This window comes from Amaranthus tricolor, chromosome 7 (assembly GCF_026212465.1).
Source record: "Amaranthus tricolor cultivar Red isolate AtriRed21 chromosome 7, ASM2621246v1, whole genome shotgun sequence".
Taxonomy (NCBI): domain Eukaryota; kingdom Viridiplantae; phylum Streptophyta; class Magnoliopsida; order Caryophyllales; family Amaranthaceae; genus Amaranthus; species Amaranthus tricolor.
The window spans coordinates 7,486,655-7,502,552 of NC_080053.1; the positions used below are offsets into that span (position 1 = coordinate 7,486,655).

Genomic DNA, 15,898 nt, shown 5'->3' on the forward strand with positions numbered 1-15,898 from the left:
TGATATTCAAAACTCATATTAAAGTTAATCAAGAAATTACTCAAAGAAATCCACTCAAAACATACCTAAATTTAATTGATTAATTGGTCCAAAATTATATTTAATGTGAAAAGGTTGAAGTGTTATTTAAATCATAACTAGATAGATTTTCGTGTAAAATACGGATGTTATAAATGCTTACTTTACTTTTTCGTTCACTTTACTTTTTCACGTATTTCAACGCAAATTTTGAGCTTCGATATCTCATAATACGCATAATAAAAAATTGTAAAAATGATATATTAAAATTCTTTGCATCAAAACGAATGTAACAAGATCCCACATGAATATATTAAGTCTTGAATATATACTTTAAAAATCAAATTTAAATTTCTCTCTCATAAAGTGGAATAACTTAAACTAGACAAACAAAAAGGAACGGAGGGAGTAATTTATAAAATTAATCCATTTACAACATAAACTAATCTTTAAATCTTTGTATTTGTTATAATAATATAATTGATAAAGCGAAGAAATAATTCATTACACAATTATATTAAAACATATATGTTAAAGAATAGACAAAAAATTACCATCAATCAATAAAATTTTACCAAACTAATAATCGTTAAGCTATATTATATTCATGAAATCACCCAAATAAGTCAAAAAAACGTTCGTCAATAGTTTTAATTAAATTTTAATTACCGTAATTTCAACATGCAATAGAATATTTTGTTTATTAAAAAAAATAGTCTTTTTTCTATGTTCCCATCATTGAATGATTTTTGATTTTCCATCAATATAGTGTATTTTAATCTAATTTGTAGTTTTTATCATGTATGATTATAACATTTTTAAAAGAATAATAAAATATATAAACTGAATGTAAAATATAAAACAAATTTTAAGCTTAAGACTTGAAATTGTGTATATGATAATAAAAAATTAAATTATTTTCTTTTAATGGTTGGATCACTTCTTAATGAAGCAAACTTTAATTTTAATGAATAACTTATTCCAATTATTTTATTTAATTTTATTATAGGTTTATATGATTATAAAATATTTTTAAAAGAATAATAAAATATATAAATTGAATATAAATATAATATAAATTTTGAGTTTAAGACTTAAAATTGTGTATATGATAATAAAAAAATTAAATTATTATATTTTTTATCAATCGTTGGATCATAAGATTTGGGATAAAAAATTATAGGTTTATATAAGGAAATATATTTATAGTCAATCAAAAAATATTATATTTTTAATGAGTTAATTATTTCCTAAATATCAAGACATTCATCAAAACTTTTCATGTCAACAATAGAAAAACAGCGGGAAAAATTTTAATGATAACTTGACACGTGTTATAAGTCGTTTCTTCATTAGTATATGATATGATATGATATGATATGATGATATATGATTATGATAAGATTTGGGATAAAAAAAAATTATAGGTTTATATAAGGAAATATATTTATAGTCAATCAAAAAATATTATATTTTTAATGAGTTAATTATTTCCTAAATATCAAGACAATCATCAAAAATTTCCATATCAACAATTGAAAAAAGGCGAAAAAAATTTTAATGATAACTTGACACGTGTTATAAGTCGTTTCTTCGTTAGTATATTTTATGATTATGATGATTATGATATGATGTGTTTGGTCTAAAATAGTTAGGCTAAGTCAAAATTAATCACATGTTTTAATTTAATTAATTAGAAAGATTGCGTTAAAAGTAAGTTATTCCGAAATATATGAAAATAGGTCTCCTATATTTATGGATCTAATATTGACTATTTCTTTGTAACTAGGTTTGATCTTTGAGGTAATCCTAAAGTCTTGGAATTAGAATAAATAGCTCGTCTTGGACGATACAGTTTCAATATGAGACGGATAGTCCAATCAGCCAAATTATAATTTTTCTCAATATGCACTCAGTACTTAATGTATTTAAGGTCATAATTAATATATTTAAGGTTAAAATTGAATTTTTTTTATAAGCTATAACTGATCATAATTAATCACTTTAAGGTTTGAATTATCATTCTTAGATCAAAATTGAAATTTTTTTTAACAAAGAATCCTTGAACTCTTGATCATTTCCAAGAGCATTCATGAATAATTAGCAAACATAGTTCGAAATTGAAACTTCCTCCACCTTCACATCCAGGGTAAACAAACATTACACCTAAAACTATATTTCCAAGTCCATTATGAACATAAACTGTTGAGGAAACGACAAAATTGCTATTATTGATCGATGATTAAAGAGTACAAGTACTTTTATGTTCCATTAAAACCATAATTTATGCATTGAATAAGAGTTTTGTATTGTGCAATGATTTAACACTATTATTGATAGTGTTATTGACCATACATTTGTTGTTTGAACTTCATCTATAAAATGATGATAGAATAATACCATTTTATTAAATTTCGTTTTGAAATTGTGAAAACAAAACCATATTTAGGTAGAAATTGATGAGTTTTACGTCAAAATTGATCACTTATAGGTCCAAATGTAATTATTTATTTTAATTGAGTTGTTTAAGTTTTACTTTACGTTGAAATTGATATCTTTAAGGTTAAAATTGATACCTTTTAAGGTCAAAATTGATAAATTCCCAGAAAATGGAAAAAATGAGGGAAAGCGTGTGATTCCATTACATGCGCGAATTGGGCCGGTCCAAATTGACGGACTCATAATGAGACTGTCTCATCCAAGTTTTTGTGTAGAATAAATTGTTTTATAAAAATCAGAAAATCAGATTAATAGTAATTCATTGTTAAATCAGGTTTTAATTAAAACAATAAACTTAGAAAAATAAATTAAAAGTACTTAGTTATTGCTATTTATAGTACTAACTTGACCGGTTTGACTAAGTCTGGGAGAAGTCTAACAAATAGTTAAATACGTGTTGGAATTGGTCAAGAGGAGCATCTAAGGGAATATATAACAAACTGATGTACAAGGCCGTGGACTTGAAATCTAGCACATAACTAAGTCAAGAAAAATAAGGAGATGAAAGTAATATTATATGCAACGGCCAATAGGAGGTATTCTATATATTTGAAGCTTTATCAACACTTGAAGAATTACATTGCATACTCATATCTATTATTTTCTCTAGGCTTTAACATATTCATCAAGATTTGAATTTTTTCTTCATAGTTTTCTAACTCTTATCTATTATAATCGGTCTTAGAGTCTTTGAGAGTTAGATTAGAATATTATTCACTAGTGGAAAAAACCTCATTTGCTGCGGTTTTTTGGCCATAATATGCTGCGATTTTGGTCCCAAACATTAGTGATAGCAGCAGATAGCCTATTTTAAATGCTGAAATCGCAGCAGAAAAGTGCACCATACGCTGCGGGCCACAAAAAAACCGCAGCATATAGTTTAAGACTATATGCTGCGGACCACAAAAAAACCGCAGCACATAGTTTAAGACTATATGCTGCGGGCCTCCATGAAACCGCAGCATATAGTCTTAAACTATATGTTGCGGTTTTATGGAGGCCCACAGCATATATTATGTTTTTTTCTTTTTTCATTTAATACTAATAATAATCCAATAATAATGTACAATATAATAAACAATGATTAATCTAATAATCCAATCATAATCACAAAATAATCACCAATAATCACCAATAATATCTTTGTAATAATAAACTTTCGATCGTATATAATATAATAATATATACGTACATATATACATTAAAGTCCTAAAAATCTAAACTAATTACAATTTACCAAGAACAAAAATTAGCAAGATACGCGACAATCTTGTCTTTTAATTCGTGCATTTCTCCATTTCTCAAAGGGCGTGTTTCCCTAGGAATGTCGTATAAAACCTATAATATAATATAAAATTAAAAGATACATAAACATTAGATTTTACCAATAATAGTAAATATATATATTATAATTTAAGAACGTAACAAATACTTACGGCATCTATGTTTTCGACTCCAACCTCCTTCACGGATTTAAAGATATCGTCCATGTATTTGAGAGTGTAGTAGCCGCAATCAACGGAATTAAAAGGTTGTCGAAAGCACTAAGAGAAAATATATGTTAGTGCCAAAAAAGCTTAAAAACCCATAAAATCTCACTTAACACGTAATTTCTAGCATATATGATTATGATTTATAATACTAACCACTTCAACACAATAATATATACCAAATAGTGTTGTGTGCTAAGTTTTGTGCAAAACAAACCAAGTTTGAGCTACTTTATGCGCAAAAGTGCCAAAAAAGCTTAAAAACACATAAAATCGCAACTTAACACATAAATTCTAGCATATGACTATGATTTACAATTCTAACCACTTCAACGCAATAATATATACCAAATAGTGTTGTGTGCCAAGTTTCGTGCAAAATAAACAAAGTTTGAGCTACTTTATGTGCGAAAGTGCCAAAAACACTTAAAAACCCATAAAATCGCAACTTAACACGTAATTTCTAGCATATGATTACGATTTTTAATTCTAACCACTTCAACACAATAATATATACCAAATAGTGTTGTGTACCAAGTTTCGTGCAAAACAAACCAAGTTTGAGGCACTTTATGCGCAAAAGTGTCAAAAACGCTTAAAAACCCTTAAAATCGCAACTTAACACTTAGTTTCTAGCATATGACTATGATTTTCAATTCAAACCACTTCAACACAATAATATATACCAAATAGTGTTGTGTGCCAAGTTTCGTGCAAAATAAACCAAGTTTGAGCTACTTTATGCGCGAAAGTGCTAAAAACACTTTAAAACCCATAAAATCGCAACTTAACACGTAATTTCTAACATATGACTATGATTTTCAATTCAAACCACTTCAACACAATAATATATACCAAATAGTGTTGTGTGCCAAGTTTCATGCAAATAAACCAAGTTTGAGCGCTACTTTATGCGCGAAAGTGCCAAAAACACTTAAAAACCCATAAAATCGCAACTTAATACGTAATTTCTAGCATATGTCCATTATTTTCAATTCTAACCACTTCAACACAATAATATATACCAAATATTGTTGTGTGCCAAGTTTCGTGCAAAACAAACCAAGTTTACTTTATGCGCGAAAGTCCAAAAAAAGCTTAAAAACCTATAAAATCGCAACATACCAACTAATTTCTAGCATATGCCTTTTATTTTCAATTCTAACTACTTCAACACAATAATATATACCAAATAGTGTTGTGTGCCAACTTTAGTGCAAAACAAACCAAGTTTGTGCTACTTTATGCGCGAAAGTCCAAAAAAAGGCTTATAAACCCATAAAATCAAATAGTGTTGCATTGTGTACCAATACTGTTGTCCATTTCGGAAATGTGGCTCTGGATATAGATCCCATTTTCTACATGCACTTTCTTCATTGTGCTGAAACGCATGGGAAAAGGAATTATATATATATATACATATATATATATATATATATATATATATATATATATGTATATATATATATATGTATATATATATATATATATATATATATATATATATGTATATATATATATATGTATATATATATATATGTATATATATATATATGTATATATATATATATATATATATATATATATATATATATATATATATATATATATATATATACATATATATATATATATATATGTATGTATGTATGTATGTATGTATGTATGTATGTATACATACATACATACATACATACATACATACATACATACATACATACATACATACATACATACATACATACATACATACATACATACATATATATATATATATATATATATATATATATATATATATATATATATATATATATATATATATATATATATATATATATATAACACTTAATTAAAACAAATTGGTAAAATAATTAATATTACGTACGCATTCAACAATGCTTTGATTTTTGTGTTGTGAGGCGGTCTTTGAGGTTTTTGTAATGAGTCGAAGACGTGCATAGTGTTCGTTAAAGGAAAAATGACCAAAAGTATCCGATGCAAACTACAAACGCAAATTTAAAATCAACAAATTAGAGATTATGTAAACTTAAAAATCAAAATATAAGTTCAATTTTAAAAATAAAACTTACTCTTCCACATCTGGAGCCAGAATAAACGCGTGTTTAGATGCGGGGGAATTAGATGTATGCTTTGACGTCATCTGGATCATTTACACTTTTAGTACCCGAAATCGACTCAGGACAAAACCATCCAATTTTTATTGGAGGTTTGTAAGAATTTAGCTCCTCGTACGCCGCACTAAACTCACAAATAAGAAACTTTTGTCAGTAATTCGGTTGTTAATACAATTAAACAATAATGCCTAAATTGTAAGATAATGAACATCACCTCATGTAGACATGGATAAGAGCTACATTCAACATTTCTCCTCTCAAAAATTACCTAATGTCACTAGAACTAATAATTATAAATGGGCTCTCAACAAAGCAGAATTGTTCCTTCTGGGGGGTTAGAACGATTGGGTCTTTCTCACGCAGGCGAGATGCACATGTGTGTATCCATTTTCAATCTTGAGAGAGATCTTTCAGCTCTGCATCAGTCAAAATTGGAGTAATTTCCATCGACTTTGACCCAGTCGACAACATAGGCTATGCCTGTGGCATTTGATGAAAAATGGAATATCTCATTTTCGATCACTAAAATCAAATTCAACATTTAAAGATGATTTCAACAAGTGCTTGTACGGATGCCATAATCCTAAAGAATTCTAAACATGTTGGGAAGACATGGTGGTGAAGTATGATCTCAAAAGTGATAGTAACTTCTTCAAGCGGTTTGATAGGCTATGCAAGATACGAGACAAATGATGCACTGCATTGAACAAAGACTTCTTCTCTGTGGGGATTTTATCTTCGCAGAGAAGTGAATCCACTAAAATGCAATTGGTTTCGAAGCGAAAAGGAGCACTACCCTCACCTAGTTTTACCAAATTTTCAAGATGACAAATTGCAAGATGGAGCAAAACAGAATTAGATGCTGAGTTTTACTGTTCTAGAACAAAACATAGATCAACCTTTAAACTTTTTGGTTTGTTAAAACATGCAGCTGAGGTTACACTCTCTTTTCAGAGATTTTGAAGAGGAATTTATAATGGCGATTTCGTGTACATCGTATTTCTTGAAAAGAAGCAGTTCCTGAACTGTACAAGGTATCTGACTCTGAAGCATCAAGTCAAATAGTAAAATATATTTAATTGGTGGTTGTATTGTCATTGCTTGCGTTTACTCCACCACCATAGTGTCAATTAAATACCAAGAAAGTATGTTTTCCCACGATGGACAAAACGTGCCAAGACAGAAGTGGACTAGGTTATATGAAGGGAAAATTCCATCACCAACAGGAAATCAAGATTCTCCGACAAAAGGAATCGCATTTCCTTGGGGCTTGGAGGTATGATATGGGATTCAAGTTGTACACACTTGTGCTCAAATCCCAAGAAAATGTTGAATCAAGATGTTGATAAACTAAGTATTCAAGACGAAACAATTGCAGAAGATCAGCAACAATAAAATGCAAGTGTACCGTATGTACTAGATGCTAATAGAGCAGCTACCAAAGGAGGAAGAAAAAGGATATAAAGGCACTTCGAAAGGAGAAATCATAGTAATTCATATCAAAATGAAATTGGTTTAAATACTCCAAATATCCACATTGTTTAATTTTTATTATGAATAATTTACTATGAATTCGATTGTACTTTATAAATATTTAGTTTGACTACTTCAGGATTTAAAACGGCTTCGCAAAGGCATCCTATTTTAAGTGTTGAAATTCCAATTTTATTATGTATATACTTGGCTTTGTACTTTGAATACCCATATTATTTGATTTTTGTTGTAAACAGTTTTGTAGGATGCCGTCGTATGCACACAAATTTAAATTATATTTTACCCTATTATAACTTGCTAAATATAGTAAGTGGTAGGTAGGGGTCGATCCCACAGAGATTGTGATTACTAATTTTAAAGATACTTCTAAATTACTTTTTTTTTTAATAGAAAATATATAAAGTAAAAAGATGGGGGGAAATGAGTTGTGATTACACTACTAAGAACTTAGAAAAAAATAAGCTTAATACAAGAAAATAAAATATGTAAATTAAATAAAAGAGTAAATCAATAAGAGAAAGTAGCAGCAACATGTAATTTAGTCATTGGCAAGATTATTTTTAATCATTGATTAATTACAACTTTTATATGAATAGACGGCTGTAGGATTTATAATATCCTCGTAAATCCCCTGTCAACCCTTTTATATTAGCTCACTATTTGTACCCAAGATAGTAAAGCCCTACTGTTCATTAATCCGGTTTTAATGAATTGACTGCTTTAATTTTAGGAAGACTTCACCAACCATTAAACTTAATTAAGAAGATACCCTATAACCCAACTAAATTTAATATTATGTAAACTCTAATACTAAAACTAGATGCAGTTATTATTACTAGTTGTTTTTTGTAATAAAACTAACTAAACAAAGTTCAATTAATTTTAAAACATTAACTTATACAAGAATAATTAAGTGTACCCAACAAAATTAATCTTATATAAATTTAAAAATAAAAAGTAGTTTACATAAATACTCAATAACAAAGTTGCATAAATTAAAGACCCATTTCAAATCTCATAAAAATAATATGCCAAGACATTAATACATGTTACTGCAAAATAAGATTACTCTAAGTTAAACATGACAAAGTAGGGAGAATTAGAGAAATTCATTGATTAAAACTTTGATACAGAATAAGTGACTTAAAATATTTTTTGATCCCTCTTTTCTCTCTACTTAATTTGATAATATGAGAATATGTTACACTCTATTTTTGTTGGACGGTAAAGCCTCTATTTATAGAGGTGGGAATAAGTAAAAGACAAAAATACAACTCAATTTTAATTAAAGTTATCTTCTTTAATCATCCAAATTGCAAAATCTTATGATGAAGAATTGAACACATGAACCATAGAAGTAAGTTTCCACCACCTAGCAAGAGAAGTTTAGTTGAAATTTGCTTCTTGACATTTAATAGCACTTATCTAGTTGAATTTTGCTTCATGAAATTATTATAGAGGACATCTAAATCTATTCTGTCATATTTATAAGCTGAATCAGGCTTTGTACAAGCCATAAACGTTGTAGATCTTTTCGAGTAGATGTCCGTAGCCTCAAAAAACACCTGATTTGGAGTCCGTATGAGTAAGATATGCCTATTTTAAAACTGAAACGTAAACTAATTCGCGAATTACATTTTTTTTTTCATTCGGCTCCAATGTTCTCATTTCGTCCAATTTTATTTTTAATCAAAAATTCTACAAATTGTTATTAAAATTATATAAGTGTAGATATTAACTCATAAATTAAATATATACTAAATATTATATATTATTTAAATAAACGTAGTAACATTGTACGTAAAGAGGAATAAAAATACTATAACTTTTAACTTAACAAGTTTTTTAAGTAAATTTTGTGTTTTAATAGTTTTTTTTCAATCAAACAAATTACTTTATGTATAAAGATATTAACAAGACATTATAAATGTTTAGTGTGACTACTTCAAGACTTTAATAAATGTGTTCTCAAAGGAATAAAAGACTTATTCAAAGTATTAAAATTTCAATTCTAAACGTATTAAATGTTTAGTACGACTTCTTTAAGGCTTAAAAAGTCATCTCAACGGCATAAAAGCCTTATTCCAAGTATTAAATTCTCGAATTCAAAATCTAAACGTCCTTCTTTAAAGCTCAAATTTTTTAGACAATTCGACATTGTTTAGTATGACTACAGATGGTTAATTATATTTTTTCATTAGTTAATGGGACATTACTTCCTAAGATTATTAGGTTATGGGACATTATTTTTTAATATTTATAATCCCAACTCCACATTTAAATAATTAAAAAACATGATTTAAGGATTAAGTTTAATAGCCCACTTAAAAATTTAGCACATAAAATCCATACTACAAGGCTTAAATGTTCTATTTTAAGTATTAACATACCTCATCCTAGGTTAAAGTGTTTTTGCCAATTTGAGAGCTTCGAAAATTAATCCATAAAAAATTAATATTAAATAGGTAAAATTATACAACTTAGCAGAATAAAAGTTCATATATACAAATGGATTTACGCATAATACTGAAACATCCTACAATCTTCTTGATTTAGTTTATATAAAGTACATCAGACTAATTCATCTTCGTTCTTCTTCAACCTTTTCTTTTTTTCTCCAACGATTTAACAAGGGATCTCTTGTTAGCATCAAGATCAGTATCACAACAAAGAATATCATGTCTTATATGGTTTAAGTCGGTCAAAATTAGTGAATACATGAGGGCTTTAAATAAACTTCTTTCACGAACCTTAGTATATAATTAGTTAATCATAAAAATCCAAACTCAAAAACAAATTTTAAAATTGCCAAACAACATCATTTTTTATTACATGCATGCAATAAAGGGATCATATTTTTATATCCCAAAACATGCTCCATGAAGTATGCAACATATCTACCACTCTCATTTTGTTTATCAGCAACAGTCCAATCATGCTCGATGATGTGAAAATCATATGTAAGAACATCATCCGCAGAACGATACTCAATTGTTTTAGTAAAATCATTAAACAAATTCTGCTTGACAAATAGATAAAAATATTGAACATTAGAAAATCATACACGATGTCGCGTCAACATATGCAACAATAATAAGACATACTATTTGTTCTATGATTGACCTTGGATAATCAGGCTTCTCATATGTGATATTATCCAAATAGTGGCCAAGTTATTGCTTTACATCAATAGTAATCAATGAAAACTGGTCTTCTTCTTGCAAGGGTAAAAAAAAAACTAAACAAAAAAAGATAAGAAGTAGTGAAGCTTAAAAATAAAATACCAATAAATGCTTATGATTGGGAATAAAATGCTTAATCAAAGCTTTATGTTGCCTATTCCAAGCATTTGCAATAAAATGCCTACTCAGTTTCATGTTGCCTATTCCAAACATTTACGGCCCATTTTGTATGTGGTAATAAACGATAGTAATGGGAATGAAAACTAGTGTAATTTTGGTTGAAAAATCTCTTGGTTACCCTGATGGTCATGCTTTTCCAACTTCAATCATCTCATTTTCTTCATAAAATTCATTCCAATGCATTATCATTAGAAGAAGTGGTATTAAGTAGTAATGGAAATTTGTAAACAAATTTTTTTTTGATCAAAGTTTCATTATCATGGGAATGATTTGGAACTTTTGATGAAATTTTACACTATAAATCATTCCCGTTACCACCATTTAGTATCACTAACAAAACGGGCCGCTAATTCACTAGTTGTTGCAAGTTATACCCAACCTTTAACAATTGTGTAACCAAAAATGACCACTTTAAGGTTTAAATAACCTATTCGATGACTCAAAACCCAAATACATACCTGATGTGCCCATTTTAGATTGATATTATGCACATTACGCGTGATTTTACCTTATTCTTGTCCATTGGTTGTTTTGTGGTTATTTCGGACCCAACAAGGATGATTTCCATGTGTTTGAATACTTTGGCATGCAAACCGAGACCTTCTCGAAGGCCCCGCAAAATTCGAAAGCCTCTTGATACCTTAAAGATGCACAAAAGCAAGAAACTAGCACTGATTCGACCAAATATACACTCTATTCGGTCGAATGGATCCATGCACACTCAAGGCAAAGCTTCAAACTTGCTGGAATGGTCGAGTCTTGCTACATTCGGGCGAATGACTAGCCATTCGGTCGAATGGATCATTAGCTCCAAAATTTTGGCTTCAAAATGGATGGAAATGACAAATGAAGCCCCATTCAGTCGAATGAAACCTCCATTCGGCCGAATGGGGGTCTGTTTCTGCAAGAATTATTTCTTCGCAAGCTTTACTTCAAGGGCTATTTTAGAGCTTTCTTCCTCTTTTGTTTTTAGGCTATAAATACCCAATTTCTATAGAGATACTATGCCTACTTTAAGTGTTACATGCCTTGTAATATTTGAGAAAATTTAAATAAATATAAGAAGTATATTAGGTCAATAAATTTGGATCCGAGTATAGATCGAGTGTAGGCAAAGATGATAAAGACAACAGTAAGCCTAAATACATGGTTAAGATCATAAAATATATCCCTTACAATTTTATTAGGTTATTCTTTTCTTCCAATTTTAATAGTTTATTTCTTTGTTTCATTTTTTTTAGTTAATTTTGCTAAATTCTCTTAGTAAACCTCGTGATGACCTATCATGTTTAGTCAACCATCAAGCCGAGTTGTTACAGTTATGTTTTAGATCTTGTGACCCCTTTTCACGAGTTTTGATTTGATATTTAAGTTCTTTGGGTAAATAAACCCCATGATGATCCTGTTTACTCAGTCAACTAGTAAGTTGGATTGTTACATGCCTCATCTTAGAACATCAATCTTTATCGATTTCCTTTACATTTCATGCCCTAGAATAGATTAAAGCTTTTATTTATTGCTTTCTTTCCATTCAAGCCTTTACTTTAAGTCCTATTAAGACAAGTCATCACCGGGTTTACTAACCCAAAGAACTCAAATCTAAAACCATAACTCATAGAAAGCATTACGAGGTCTAAAACATAACTATAGCAACTGATCTTGAACCAAAACATCTAAACCAAAGTCCAAAATAGTCATACAACTAACTATAAGAGTCCAAAATAGTCAACATAATCAAATCTATTACACTCTAAAGCCCAATACGGACACTACAACTTCAATATATACACAAATCCAAAATATCTTCCAAGAATACTCTAATCATCTCTGCTATCCCATCGTTCTCGGCTGGTACCGATCTGTAAAAAATCTAAATGATGATAACTACATGGTGTTAGATTTAACTGAATGAGCAGAAGCAATCCAAAACAAAACAAATATGAAATCAAAATAAAGGAGTTAAAAGCAACGTCTGTTTCCTAGATCTTTGTGCGCAATAGGAGTCTAGTTGAGAGGAACAACATCCATAGCTCTAAGGCTATGTCACTCTCGGGTGAGGCTAGTCAATATTTGAATGACAATTCACCTCAAAATAGGGAATACGGGACCTCTACTTCGTCAATGATCAGCTCGTAAGCCTGATCCATTGACCATATCAATATTAGCATAATCATCATAACAAATTTGCTTCAATAATTATCAATTCAAAACAATATGATTAAAAAAAAATATTTTACAAATAGTAGTCTGGCCAGACCCTTTTAAGGGACTGCTACTACTCACCCACGATGACACTTCAAAGAGTGAGGTTCGATTCGCAGCTATCAGCTAGAATGATTTTGTAGAGAAATTGTCTCCTGAAGCATAACAATAAACACAATCAACAAAGAGCGTTCGATGCTACTATACTACATATAACGTATTACATCTCCTCCTAAAACTTAAGATTCTATTCTAGCAATTCTAATCATTAAAGAAATCTGTACATTCTAACTATGTCATCAAGATATTACAACCGCGATCTAAACTTGTTTACGTTCTTTTAAATATTACTCACCTCTATCATTCTCTTTATATTTTCAATTAAACACAATTTGTGCTTCAACCCAACACAAAAAAAATCCTCAAAAAATCTGATAATCTCTTCAAAAATATCCAACAGTTCGATTAATAAAACAACCAATATTCTATCCCACAATTAATGATTTCCACAATAATCACATAATGCATTCAAACACCAATTTAATCCATACTTTTACCAATAGTAGACATATCCACAAAACCGTAATCTCAATGTCCATCGGTCTATTGTCGACCAAACCAAATTCCATCTCTTTATAATTGTCAACTGTGTACTATTTCTTAAGGTAATTAATTAATACATCTCATGTGGTAATGGTCCTTAAGAATAACAATAGAAAGAATAAGATAATCCCAAGAAGATAAAGAAACAAAGGGTAACTTGACAATGATTAAGAAAAGAGAAATAGGTTACCATAATCTTCTACCTTCAATTTTCACATAGAGCAAGAAAAGGGTGTGAATGGCGGCTCCCTCAAGGTTTCGACATTGTTAATGCGGTATATACTCAAGAATCTGACATAAATTCAAGAAAGAAAGAGAAGTTAAAAGAGGGATTTATGTAGAGAAATTTTAGGGTTTACATAGAAATTGAATAGATTAAGAAATCACCACAATTTGCAAAAGGAATTGCAAATTTTGAAACCCACACACAGACTATCACACGCCTGAATCCCACCCAGATGTCGTCTGCTTGTTTCGAGGAGAAGGTCGAAGAACACTCGGGGTTGGGCTTCGAACTTAAAGGGAATTAGTGCGGGATAAACTTGAATTGATTTAGAGAGGTTGGATAGGATTGATAATGTTGATTGTATCCAAGATGCAGGGGGAAAACCAAATATGGGTTTTAGGGAAAATAAAAATTACGAAAGAAGATGAGTAGTGATATTTAGCAGGCATGAACAAATCTGATTTTGTATTTGATTGACTAATATAATTATTAATTTTTTTTATTCTTTTTTTGAACTATATAGATGGGTAATTTTTGTTTTTCCTAAAACCCAATTTGCTTCCTCGTGTTCTTGTCCAATATTACTTTGTCGATTCAACTTATGTTTGACCCACATAATTCTCATTCTGATATTTAATTAAAATTTCTCAATTTTAAAATATTAATTTCTCAAATGTTACATACAAAATATAGAAAAATAATAAAAATCTTTTAAAAAGTACATTACACATTGAATGAAGAATTTACGAATCATTCATGTCTTCTATAAAAAAACAATATGAAACCTTCTGTATAGTTGACTTTATTGTTTTAGTAAACCTCTGGTTGATAAAGGATGAAACATATGTAACTGTTTGTTTGGTTGAGCCAACACTCATATTGCAAATGTTTTTTAAAGTTGATAGCAGAGTATCATATGATGCAACTAGTACAAAATGTATATTCTTCTCTGTCCATTCTACGACTGTCGCACTCGCATTCAAAGCATTCACTGTTACATTTGCAAGACCACAAAGCACAGTGTAAATGATCTCAATAAGATGATCCTCACAATTTTTACCATTGTTTGGTGCAAGTTTTGAAACACCTTCTCCAATTTTTGAAGTAGTATTTCCACATCTTTTTCCTTGCACCAATTTTTGATCTCTTTCTAGATGTTTGAACGACCTCAACATCCTCAATAATAGCCTTTGCAACATCTTCCAATTCTTCATGTTGACTACCAAGGACTTAAGTGCTATTATCAAAAATTACACTATTCTAATTGTCCACATTGTGTAACCAATCAACATCTTCAAACATTATTTTCAGTAGGGGAAATAAGAATATCATCAAGAACTTCAACAGCTATGTTCTTTTTGGGTTCAATAGCTAATATCCTTTTCATGTGGTCACGTATAACCACATTCATATTTCTACTCTAATTCTTAACGCTATTATACTACTTGACAACATAAGTTATAACAAAATTTTATTACAATGCTTATTATTCAAAAAAACAATTGAAATAAGAATTCAATACTCACATAATCTTTGGCTTGCTCTCTTACTTCTTCATCACTGGGAAATGTATTCAATGGAAGGATCAAGAAATTCCCTTGTGATGCATTATCAGCTTCATTCCATTGATTATCTTTTGAGCAACCCACAACCTCTTATTCCCTCAAGCACCAATCCTTAAAGGTACGACTAATAGGTAAACCAGTAAAATTAGCAGGAGAATTACTAAAACCAACTTCTTTCTCCTTTTGCAACCTTCTTGAAACTAACTTCATCAGGCACATGCTTTACAAGAGGGAGTGATTTTGGATAATAACTACCTTGAAAAGGGTAGCGATAGCAAAACACAGCCAGTAATATCAACAC

At 29.5% G+C, this 15,898-nt stretch overlaps 2 long non-coding RNA genes across 3 annotated transcripts; both read right to left on the minus strand.

Moving 5' to 3' along the window:
- Window positions 1-3,632: 3,632 nt before the first annotated feature.
- On the minus strand, window positions 3,633-8,849 carry LOC130817557 (uncharacterized). 2 transcript variants are annotated; one of them, XR_009043818.1, is made up of 5 exons: window positions 6,360-8,849; window positions 6,101-6,269; window positions 5,896-6,012; window positions 3,954-4,061; window positions 3,633-3,855 (listed from the first exon to the last, which is right to left on the minus strand). It is a non-coding gene; the product is annotated as an uncharacterized LOC130817557 (long non-coding RNA). The 2 variants fall into 2 exon arrangements; XR_009043819.1 differs by lacking the exon at window positions 5,896-6,012.
- Window positions 8,850-12,675: 3,826 nt separating this feature from the next.
- On the minus strand, window positions 12,676-14,564 carry LOC130818168 (uncharacterized). Its single transcript, XR_009043933.1, has 4 exons — window positions 14,194-14,564; window positions 14,010-14,097; window positions 13,285-13,358; window positions 12,676-12,871 (listed from the first exon to the last, which is right to left on the minus strand). It is a non-coding gene; the product is annotated as an uncharacterized LOC130818168 (long non-coding RNA).
- Window positions 14,565-15,898: the final 1,334 nt, after the last annotated feature.